The sequence below is a fragment of the Entelurus aequoreus genome, linkage group LG14 (genome assembly GCF_033978785.1).
Source record: "Entelurus aequoreus isolate RoL-2023_Sb linkage group LG14, RoL_Eaeq_v1.1, whole genome shotgun sequence".
NCBI classification, from domain to species: domain Eukaryota; kingdom Metazoa; phylum Chordata; class Actinopteri; order Syngnathiformes; family Syngnathidae; genus Entelurus; species Entelurus aequoreus.
The window spans coordinates 33,328,484-33,341,257 of record NC_084744.1 but is presented as its reverse complement, the minus strand read 5'-3'; the positions used below and the strand labels follow the sequence as shown (position 1 = coordinate 33,341,257).

General features: G+C 37.8%; 1 protein-coding gene and 1 pseudogene across 1 annotated transcript in view; both read left to right on the top strand.

The window, feature by feature from the left end:
* The first annotated feature begins 2,112 nt into the window (after positions 1 to 2,112).
* LOC133664775 (E3 ubiquitin-protein ligase TRIM47-like) overlaps positions 2,113 to 12,774 on the top strand; it is a 121,838-nt gene continuing 111,176 nt past the window's right edge. The window contains exon 1 of the mRNA XM_062069676.1: positions 2,113 to 2,478. The gene's annotated coding sequence lies outside the window, so the exon portion shown is untranslated. The remainder of the gene's footprint in view (positions 2,479 to 12,774) is intronic.
* Positions 3,344 to 12,574, top strand: LOC133664776 (E3 ubiquitin-protein ligase TRIM47-like; annotated as a pseudogene).

Sequence of the window (12,774 nt, the reverse complement as noted above, 5' to 3'; positions counted from 1 at the left end):
CTTCCCGTATCATGACTCTTTTTGGACGTCACCACATCAAAAAATCAACACAAGATGTCAAAACGGCCAAAACTGTCAGGTGCCCAGGGAAGAAAAAAGAGAAAAGAAGAGGAGAAACGAGAAAAAGACAGCGGTAGCAGGTAGGTAACGTTAGCCTACATGAAATTATTTGTCTGTTACAGAATGTGATAGTAACCTGGCTTTTTAGCATTAAGCTAATGTTACATGATTCGGCAATTGCTAATCAATAAATAGCTAGTTCTGTTTTAACGTCGGGTTAATATTGTGGAGGGGGCTAAATTGTTATGGAAAATAATAATGTAACGTTAGGTAATTACAGTACTCCCTGGTGTGCAGTAATTTGTAAGTCATTCTAGTTCATGCAATATTAAAAAGCACAAATAGAGAACTCTGTAGGATCCCCTTTTTTTGTAATATAGTTGTTAAAGTCATACTGGTTTAATATCTTGTTTTGTGCAGTGCCTTATTTATATTGTATTTTTAATTTATTTTATGCAACTTGTTGACACGTTTTATTTTGTGTTTATGTATGTAAAAAATATTGTATTTCATATATTCATTTTTTATTTTTTGTATTCATTTATTTATCCATATTTTTTTTTTATCTTGTTAACTATTCTGATTTTTAATTTGCTTTCTTTAAGTAAAAAAAAAGGTCAAAGACAAAGCTATTCGGTTTCTTGTGAGTATATAGTTTTCGTTATATTTGGATGTAATTGTTGGTTCACATATCATTAAGTAAGACTATGTATTATGTTGAAGGGGCAGGAAAATATAAGATTTTTCTTCATCCTGCTCCTTCTCAGGCATTGGTGTGTAACGGTGTAACTGAATAATTGTGTTATAATTGTCTATCAAAGATGCACATCAATGAAGGAGATAAATAAAAATAAAAATAAATAGAAAAAAAAAAAAATATATATATATATATACACTTCACTGCCGATGTGGGGGGGGGGGGCGCCACCTAAAATCTTGCCTAAGGCGCCAGATTGGTTAGGGCCGGGCCTGGATGCACTAATGGAAAGTGTATCTTGTGTTTTTTATGTTGTTTAAAATAAAAAAAACATAAAAAAACAACAACAACCCCACCCGCCCCCAAAAAAATAAAAAGTAGTTGCCCTTTAAGCGAAACCAATGCCTTCAAAATGTCACAACCACAGCCGACCTCCCCGCCCCAATCATGCATGTAGCACCAGGTTTTACTCATAACAATGCCCAAGTTACGTCCAATGTCTTCAAAATAGCAAAACGCCACTTGGAAATATGCAAATTAGGGGTCTAGACACACCCAAAAATAAAAACGAGCATACCAACACATTTCTAATTGTCAAAACACATGAAATAGACACCAAGTTTATATTTGTAGCTCATCTGGTTCAAATGTTAGAGACAAAAGCTATTACAAGTGGCGGCCATAAGTATTGTTTATTATCAATAGCACTATTTCTATTGGTATTCATATTGCTCCATTTTTAGTGTAATAATGCTCATTGTCATTTCTGTATAATTTTTTTATTTTCGCTAACTGCTTATTTGCTATTACTTTTACCATCATATTGGTACATGTCCTATTTGCTGATGTTGCTCTGTTGTTGTTGTTGTTGTTGTGTTTGCTGTTGTTGTTTTTGTCTCTCTGTCTAATCCCCCTCTTGTCCCCACAATTGTCCCCCTCTGTCTTCCTTTTTCTCTCTTTCTATCCCCTCCTGCTCCGGCCCGGCTGCACCAAATGATTATATAAATACATTTAATAAAGTCAAAATACAAGTAAGGCAACAAGAGAAGTATCCTACGCTTCTCTTTTGTAAAGTCTGCTATATGATTTGCCCGAGAAGCTGGGCAGGACATTATAAAAAAAATAAAAAAAAATAAAAAAAACAAGTGGCGGCCATACTTGATTGGCCACTGTGGCGACCCCAAAGGTCACCGGCGCGGCATCTCATAAAATCTAAGAGAACGTGTTGTGAATGAGGAGGCCTGTGGACTGGGAATTTTTTTATTCATTTTTTTTACACATTTTTATAAAAAAAAACAGTTTTTCCAACGTATTACATTTCAGACGATTTCTCTTCTTAGTTCTTATTTCTCCGGCTGTAGAAAAGACCCGCTCACAGGGCACAGAGGAGGCGTCAGTGCGACACAGCTCGCGTATCGGTCATGTGACCGACACAGCTCATGATCGGTCACGTGACTTTCTAAAAGCGGTACGCGCACCGACACAGGGTTTTGCTCTATGAGCTCGACGCATGCGCCGATGCATCGGTGTTGCCGGACCCATCACCAGATGGCGACAATGAGCTGAAAGTCCATATTAGAATCAAGGAGGTGAACATCTATCTGCGTGTCGCTGCTTTTGAACTTCTAATCCTGAGGACGCTTCGCCAAACAGTCGGTGTGGTTGGAGTCCAATCTGTTGAATATCCAACTTGACACTAACTTCACTTCGGTCCACAAAGCGTAAGGTCTTGCTTGAATTTTTTCAATTTCTTTTGCTCTGGATCTATGTGATATGTTTTACGTACTGTAGCTAATATCAATATTTAGATTTACTATCTAAAAACAAGCTTGTGCTGTAAAATTGTTTTGTTTGTGCCGTGACGGTTTTTGAATGAATCTAGAACACATTTTCTGACTAGTGATGTCATCCAGCCCCCCCCCACCTTGTCACTATCTCCCCAAACGTGTCATCTCAGGGCATTCAATCGACTTGGAAGAGGTTTCACCGCTCATCCGAGTAGGTTTCATCAGTACGTAATCATAAACTTCCAATGGTCAGATCTAGTCCAGCGGCTGGTGCCAAAACCCCAAATATTTATACCCCATAAACCAGAAGGATGTGCCTGGGCAAGGATGGTTTCGGCCAAACAATACCTCAATGCTAACGAGGGGAATTTACACTTCAACGACTGTCGTTGGCTTTGACAGTTAGGGTTGTTAGTTTGCATTAAAACAGTTGTTTTTCTCACCACGATAGGGTGAAACCATCCTTGCCCACCCTACTGGTTTTGGAGTATAAATATTTGGGGTTTTGGCACCAGCCGCTGGATTAAAACTGACCAATCTAAATCTATGAGCATGAACTGATGAAGCCTACTCAGATGAGGGGCGAAACGTCTTCCAAGTTTCCAAGTTTGGGATGATCGTGTTTAGGTGAGGGGGCTGGATGACGTCACTAGTCAGAAAATGTATTTTAAATCAGAATCAGAATCAGAAATACTTTATTAATCCTCAAGGGGAAATTAAAATGTTCTGCACAATCCCATTCAAGAGCAGACAAACATTACAGGGAGACAGAACAGGATCGCTGACGGGTCTGCCAACTTCCGGCGCCCCTTACAAAAAAGGTGAGATACAGGTAAACAATGGGGGGTTTGGGGGGCTGAGAAAAAAAAATTGGTCTAAGCCTGGGCCCCTGGAGAGAGGGTCCAGACTGAGGCCAAGAGAAAAAACAACTCATAGCCATAGCACACATCCCTCTTACATGTGTGTAAGAGGGAAACATCAAACATCAAAGAACACAAAGGAAATTAAAGACATTAAAATACCTTTAAAACCCGTATCGGTGTGACTATGATATTTGCAATGAAGAACTTCACACAGGTCCCCTCCCGCACCTCTTTGAAGGATGGCTCATGGCGGGGTGGTCCTGGACAAAGACCAGTTCAAATGTGCGGTGTGTCAGGATGTCCTGAAGGAGCCAGTGACCATTCCATGCGGCCACAGTTACTGCTCGGACTGCATCAGCAGATACTGGGACGATGATGAATGCGACGTGAAGTGCCCTCAATGTCGGCAGACTTTCCGGTGCTTGTCCGAAGCATCTTACTGGATGACGTGGTGGAAAGATTTAAGGAGGCCTCGGCGGGTCAAACTCTGGCGGAGGAGGACGACGTGGAGTGCGACGATTGCCCGGAGAGGAAGTACAAGGCGGTCAAGTCATGCGTGGAGTGTTTGGCCTCGTTTTGCGACCTGCACGTCCAGCCACACTACCAGTCAAACGAGCTTTGTGTCTGTGGTCAACAAAACAGGCTGCTGGAGTTGTACTGCCGCACGGACAAGCAGTGCATCTGCCTGCTGTGTTTCATCGACCAACATGACGGCCATGACATCGAGAGGGTGGAGGTGGAAAGACAAGAGCAACAGGTATGCTAATCATCATAATAATCAAAACATCTCCATTCACACGAGTCACCCGTCATCACAAAGAGCATGCACACTGAATAAGATCCCTTCTTACATCACGTTTGGCAAATTAAACCTCTTCTTTAAAGTAAATCCTCCAGTTAACAATTTAAAAACTAAATGCCGAAAACAAACACAAAATTTTGCATCCTTACGATAAGATTTAACAATGCTAGATTATTATATTTTTCCCTCTTTTTTGCTCTTATTATTATCATTATTATTATGCAATCAATCAAATAAAGTATATTTGTATAGCCCTTGATCACAGTGTGATGTTGACAGCCTAAAGTTATTTTAAGTGACCTAAAAATGCTATTGAAATGTGACAATGTTGTACAGTGATATATATATATATATATATATATATATATATATATATATATATATATATATATATATATATATATATATATATATATATATATATATATATATATATATATATATATATCCTTTAAAGGCCTACTGAAACCCACTACTACCGACTACTAGCGACCACGCAGTCTGATAGTTTATATATATCAATGATGAAATCTTAACATTGCAACACATGCCAATACGGCCGGGTTATCTTATAAAGTGACATTTAAAATTTCCCGGGAAATATCCGGCTGAAACATCGCGGTATGATGACGTATGCGCGTGACGAAGTCAGTTTAACGGAAGTTATGGTACCCCGTAGAATCCTATACAAAAAGCTCTGTTTTCATTTCATAATTCCACAGTATTCTGGACATCTTTTGCAATTTGTTTAATGAACAATGAAGGCTGCAAAGAAGACAGTTGTAGGTGGGATCGGTGTATTAGCAGCGGACTACAGCAACACAACCAGGAGGACTTTGTTGGAGAGCAGACGCGCTAGCCGCCGACCTCACCTTGACTTCCTACGTCTCCGGGCCGCCAAACGCATCGGGTGAAGTCCTTCGTCCTTCCGCCGATCGCTGGAACGCAGGTGAGCACGGGTGTTGATGAGCAGATGAGGGCTGGCTGGCGTAGGTGGAGAGCTAATGTTTTTAGCATAGCTCTGGGTGGTCCGGTTGCTAAGTTGCAAAGTTAGCTTCAATGGCATCGTTAGCACAGCATTGTTAACCTTCGCCAGCCTGGAAAGCATTAACCGTGTATTTACATGTCCATGGTTTAATAGTATTGTTGGTTTTCTATCTATCCTTCCAGTCAGGGGTTTATTTTTTTTGTTTCTATATGCAGTTAAAGCACGATGCTATCACGTTAGCTCGTAGCTAAAGCGTTTCGCCGATGTATTGTCGTGGAGATAAAAGGCACTGAATGTCCATTTCGCGTTCTCGACTCTCATTTTCAAGAGGATATAGTATCCCAGGTGGTTTAAAATACAAATCTGTGATCCACAATAGAAAAAGGAGAGTGTGGAATCCAATGAGCCAGCTTGTACCTAAGTTACGGTCAGAGCGAAAAAAGATACGTCCATCACTGCCTCTCAAGTCCTTCACTGTAACGTTCCTCATCTACGAATCTTTCATCCTCGCTCAAATTAATGGGGTAATCATCACTTTCTCGCTCCGAATCTCTCTCGCTCCATTGTAAACAACGGGGAATTGTGAGGAATACTAGCTCCTGTGACGTCACGCTACTTCCGGTACAGGCAAGGCTTTTTTTATCAGCGAACAAAAGTTGCGAACTTTATCGTCGATTTTCTCTACTAAATCCTTTCAGCAAAAATATGGCAATATCGCGAAATGATCAAGTATGACACATAGAATGGATCTGCTATTCCCGTTTAAATAAAAAAAACAATCATTTCAGTAGGCCTTTAAAGGGGGGAGGGTACTGTCATGATCCGTTGCTTGGATCATGTTTTGTTTAGTTTTGTATTTTCTTAGTTCTTGATTTAGTTCGGTTTCTACACCCTGGTTTGTTTCTTGGTTGCCATGGCTGCTGATTATTGTCACCTGCCTCTGATTAGTGGTCGAGACACTCACATATTCCTGGTCACCAATCAGAGAGCTATTTATTCCTGCCTCTCACCACACTCTGCCTGGCTGGTTTGTTTGCTACGTTGGAGTTCCTTATTTCTTGCGCCTGCTTTTGACTAGTCTTTGGTTAAGCCTATACCCTAGCTTCCCGTGCAATCGGCACACTTTTCTATTCTTGTTTTCTTTCCTGATTTACCACAATAAATAATTTATTCCTACCTGCACACTGCTTCCGGATGTCTGTTTGCATCTTGGGGAAACCACCTGTGCATAACCATGCGACCCCGGTGTAACACCATGAGAAATTACACTTAATATAAAAGGCCAATATAAATATTCATGATTTAATTGGTTGCTATATTTGGGGAGTATTTTAACACTCTTTAGATACTTTTGAAAAAGCAACTTGCGTTTTTTTTCAGGTCTTACAATGATGTCATCCAGCACCTGAATAGATTGCAGTTCTCTAGGAACACTTTTGTAGACCACTCGTACATAGGATGAGTTAAGGTGCTTTGATGAGGCAGGAAGACCACCCTGGTGTCATGAAGGGTTTCTTTTGGCTTGATGTGTGTTGAATGTTTCATTGTCTCCAGAATCAGCTTGGTAAGATGAAGCACAACTGTCAGGAGAACATCCAACAGGCAGAGAAGATGGTTTTGGATCTCGGAGAAAACGTCCTCTCTGTCAAAGAAAGACCAAACAACCCTCGCACACTTTTTGGGTTAAATGCACACGTCACAAACGTCCCGGTTCTCTTGAAGGACTGTACTGGGCAGCTGACGAAGATGAGTGAGAAATTCTTAAAGATGGTGACCAGGTCCTTGGAGGAGAAGCACTTGGACTGGTGTGAGAGGATCTACAACAGGAAGTACCTGGATGTCAGTTGGGCCGAGGAGTTGCTGGAGAAGGCAAACATTGCACTCAAGGAGCAGCAGAGGATGAGCATCCAGCTTGACAAGTTGTCGGAAACCGTGAACCACGTGGACTTTCTCCAGGTTAGGACTGAAACATGTAATAGATGTCATATATCACATACAACAATGTAATAGATGTCATATATCACATACAACAATGTAATAGATGTCATATATCACATACAACAATGTAATAGATGTCATATATCACATACAACAATGTAATAGATGTCATATATCACATACAGCAATGTAATAGATGTCATATATCACATACAACAACGTAATATATGTCATATATCACATACAACAACATAATAGATGTCATATATCACATACAACAATGAATTAGATGTCATATATCACATACAACAATGTAATAGTTGTCATATATCACATACAACAATGTAATAGATGTCATATATCACATACAACAATGTAATAGATGTCATATATCACATACAACAATGTAATAGATGTCATATATCACATACAACAACGTAATAGATGTCATATATCACATACAACAACATAATAGATGTCATATATCACATACAACAATGAATTAGATGTCATATATCACATACAACAATGTAATAGTTGTCATATATCACATACAACAACATAATAGATGTCATACATCACATACAACAACGTATTAGATGTCATATATCACATACAACAATGAATTAGATGTCATATATCACATACAACAACATAATAGATGTCATATATCACATACAACAATGTAATAGGTGTCATATCACATACAACAATGTAATAGATGTCATATATCACATACAACAATGTAATAGATGTCATATATCACATACAACAATGTAATAGATGTCATATATCACATACAACAATGTAATAGATGTCATATATCACATACAACAATGTAATAGATGTCATATATCACATACAACAATGTAATAGTTGTCATATATCACATACAACAATGTAATAGATGTCATATATCACATACAACAATGTAATAGATGTCATATATCACATACAACAATGTAATAGTTGTCATATATCACATACAACAATGTAATAGTTGTCATATATCACATACAACAACATAATATATGTCATATATCACATACAACAATGTAATATATGTCATATATCACATACAACAACGTAATATATGTCATATATCACATACAACAATGTAATATATGTCATATCACATACAACAACATAATATATGTAATATATCACATACAACAATGTAATAGATGTCATATATCACATACAACAATGTAATAGATGTCATATATCACATACAACAACGTAATAGATGTCATATATCACATACAACAACGTAATAGATGTCATATATCACATACAACAACGTAATAGTGTTATGTATCAGAGAAGGGAAGGAGGCGACAACCAGGGCAGGACTGCGGTTTACAAGGTTTATTTGAAACCTTTGATGAATACGTGGCGTGTGTATGCTACTCAAAGTGAGTGAGTGTTGACTATGTGTAAAATTAATAATGTAAATGTTACCAAGGGTTGTTGTCTGTAAATGTTGGTTGTATCTTTCGTCGTTATCCAAGGGGGCAAGGCGAAGAGGCAGTTCGTGGGCAGGCAAGTGGTCGTGGGCAAGAGCAGGGCAGCGTGGTCTGGGTCCGAGCAGGGAGGTCGTAGATCGAGGAGGGCAGTCAGGAAACCGGATGGGTGTCGAGTGACAAGGCACAATCACAGAAGACAGGGGAGTCACTGTGGAAATACAAAAGGGCATGAACCAGGGGGAAACACGGAGAGAGAGCAAAACAAGGACGAGGAAATCACTGGGAAAGGAATGCCAGACGTGATGCTTACTGGAAGGTTAGCGACGTTCTGGCAAAGGTTCCTCGGGTCCGCTGGTCTTTATGTCGCTCCCCCTCGTCAGGTCCAGGTGCGCTGATCAGTGATTGCTTGCAGGCTTGTTGCTGTGTGGGCGTGTTGTGCTCAGTGCGAGCAGAGGTGTGTCTGAGTGTGCTGCCAGCAGAGGGGTTAGCAGAGTTGCCTGCAGCTCCAGGTGCAGAGGAAACGCGGGTTCGACTCCACGTCATGACAAATAGATGTCATATATCACATACAACAATGTAATAGATGTCATATATCACATACAACAATGTAATAGATGTCATATATCACATACAACAATGTAATAGTTGTCATATATCACATACAACAATGTAATAGTTGTCATATATCACATACAACAATATAATAGATGTCATACATCACATACAACAATGTAATATATGTCATATATCACATACAACAACATAATAGATGTCATACATCACATACAACAACGTATTAGATGTCATATATCACATACAACAACATAATAGATGTCATACATCACATACAACAACGTATTAGATGTCATATATCACATACAACAATGTAATAGATGTCATATATCACATACAACAATGTAATATATGTCATATATCACATACAACAACATAATAGATGTCATATATCACATACAACAACATAATATATGTCATATATCACATACAACAATGTAATAGATGTCATATATCACATACAACAATGTAATAGATGTCATATATCACATACAACAACGTAATATATGTCATATATCACATACAACAATAAAATAGATGTCATATATCACATACAACAATGTAATAGATGTCATATATCACATAAAACAATGTAATAGATGTCATATATCACATACAACAATGTAATAGATGTCATATATCACATACAACAATAAAATAGATGTCATATATCACATACAACAATGTAATAGATGTCATATATCACATACAACAATGTAATAGATGTCATATATCACATACAACAATGTAATAGATGTCATATATCACATACAACAATATAATAGATGTCATATATTACATACAACAATGTAATAGATGTCATATATCACATACAACAATGTAATAGATGTCATATATCACATACAACAATGTAATAGATGTCATATATCACATACAACAATAAAATAGATGTCATATATCACATACAACAATGTAATAGATGTCATATATCACATACAACAATGTAATAGATGTCATATATCACATACAACAATAAAATAGATGTCATATATCACATACAACAATGTAATAGATGTCATATATCACATACAACAATGTAATAGATGTCATATATCACATACAACAACGTAATAGATGTCATATATCACATACAACAACGTAACATAAAAGAGTGAGACAAGTGTATATAAAATTGACATTAAAGAGTATTTGAAGTAAGTGAGGCACACAAATGTTAGCAACATTAGCATAGCTATGTAAGCTAACATTACAGTCCATCACAATAATTTAATTCTCTTCTGCCGGCAGAAACTTCCGCCTCGTCTATGTCCTCACCTCTGCCAGACTTCAACTTGAGGTTTTCCGAAGATGTGAGCGTCTACCCGAAGTTGATGTTGGAATACTACAAGGAAGGATTCAATGACATTTATGAAAAAGGTTTACTTGTGTCTTTTTATTTGATTTTACTTTGTAACATGGTAGCAACACAGCATCAATCACACAAATACATTTAATTGGACAACGACACACATAAACACCATACTTTTTCACAAGTGACATTAAAATACAAAAACATTTAATATATTTTGAAAAACCTTTTTTTTAACTCTTGGGGATATTTTTGTCATATAAGTAACTCTGTATTCTGTGTTTATTTACCATTTACACAACGTGACAACTTCACTGCTTTTGGCTTTTGTAATTATTTCATCCCCTACTTATTGGGTTAATGCAAACCAGTAATTATAACCTGCAAATAATGTGCCCTTGTTGAGTGTCGGTGCTGTCTAGAGCTCGGCAGAGTAACCGTGTAATACTCTTCCATACCAGTAGGTGGCAGCAGGTAGATAATTGCTTTGTAGATGTCGGGAACATGGTGTGTCGAGATCACAATATGCAGATGACAGCGGGAGGCAGGGTGCAGGTAAAAAGGTATCTACGCCAACAATAAACAAAAGGCGAGTGCCGCTAAGAAAAGGCATTGAAGCTTAGGGAAGGCTATGCAGAACGGAACTAAAACTGGACTGGCTGCAAAGTAAAGAAACACAGAATGCTGGACGACAGCAAAGACTTACAGCGTGTGGAGCAGAGAGTCGTTCTCTGCATTTAATTACCATGAAAAAGTAGCATTTAATTGAACGTACGACTAAAAAGTAACATTTAAATGAAAGTATCATTGAAAAGTAACATTTAAGTGAAAGTACCATTAAAAAGTAACATTTAAGTGAAAGTACCACTAAAAAGTAACATTTAAGTGAAAGTACCATTAAAAAATAGCATTAAAGTGAAAGTACCATTGAAAAGTAACATTTAAGTGAAAGTACCCCACATCTGGGTTGAGTTTTTTCTTGCCCTGATGTGGGATCTGAGCCCAGGATGTCGTTGTGGCTTGTGCAGCCCTTTGAGATACTCGTGATCTAGGGCTATATAAGTAAACATTGATTGATTGATTTATTGATATCACGAAGGCTATGAAAGGCCTTGACTCTTGTTTAATGACTCAATTTATTATTACAACACAGGAGAGGACTTGCTATCGGAGCCGGAGGTGACACAGAGTACTCCTCCAGAGTCCAAGAAGTGTCTAGTACAATGAAGCACCTTCTTCCGATGGATGGAAAACGAAGAGTCATCAAAACAAAGACTTCAGCACCCCTGTTTTTGTGTTCCTTTTTGCCATGGATGCTGATTATTTACACCTGCCTCTGATTAGTGGTCAGGACGCTCACCTGCATCCGGTCACTAATCAGAGAGATATGTATTCCTGCCTCACGCCATACTCTGTCTGGCAGTTTTGTTTGCTACACCCAACAGGTTATTCTTGCTTCTAGTTCGCATGTTGGCTAGTCCTGGTCTAAGCTTTTCTCTAGCTTACCGTTCCTATTTTTGTATTCTTGCCTTGTTATGGTAATAAACCGTCTTTCTTACCTGAGGATCGTCAATGATTGTTGAGAAAAATCATTTTATATTTGATTTTATTGTGTTGCCAAACATCACACTGAATATTAATAGAAAAGAATAACGTACAACTCCAAACCAACGACACTTGAAATAACAATACACACTTCAACACACAAATTCAACACATGCATTAAAAAAAAGGACAAACAAAATTGAATAATATCAATAACAGTATCAATAATAATGATAATATGAACATCAATAACAGTGAATAAGAACTTTAAACAACAACAAACAAACGAATCAAAGACCAGAAGGCGGGCTCACATTACACCAGTTTTAAAATCTCTGCATTGGCTCCCCGTGTGTGTCAAGATCAATTTTTGGATATTATTTTGTTATGTACTGATATCAATACCAATTTACTGGATCGGCTGTTGTCTAGTATGTGCACTTTTCTTCTTTCATCGCAATAAGAAACTTATGTTTATGTATGATAACATTTTATGTTGAAATAAAGCCAAAAAATGAAATTTTTTGAGGTCCCTTTTATTTGGAAAAGTATCGAAACATATTTTGCTAAAGGTACCAAAATTTTGGTATCGGGACATTCCAGGTACACACTATTTAATTGTTTTATTTTTTTGCACACGCTGTTTATGGCGTGCTGTTTGGATCTTAGTGGATCAGGCCCTAAGTGTTGATTGCATGACAGTACCATTAAAAAGTAACATTTAA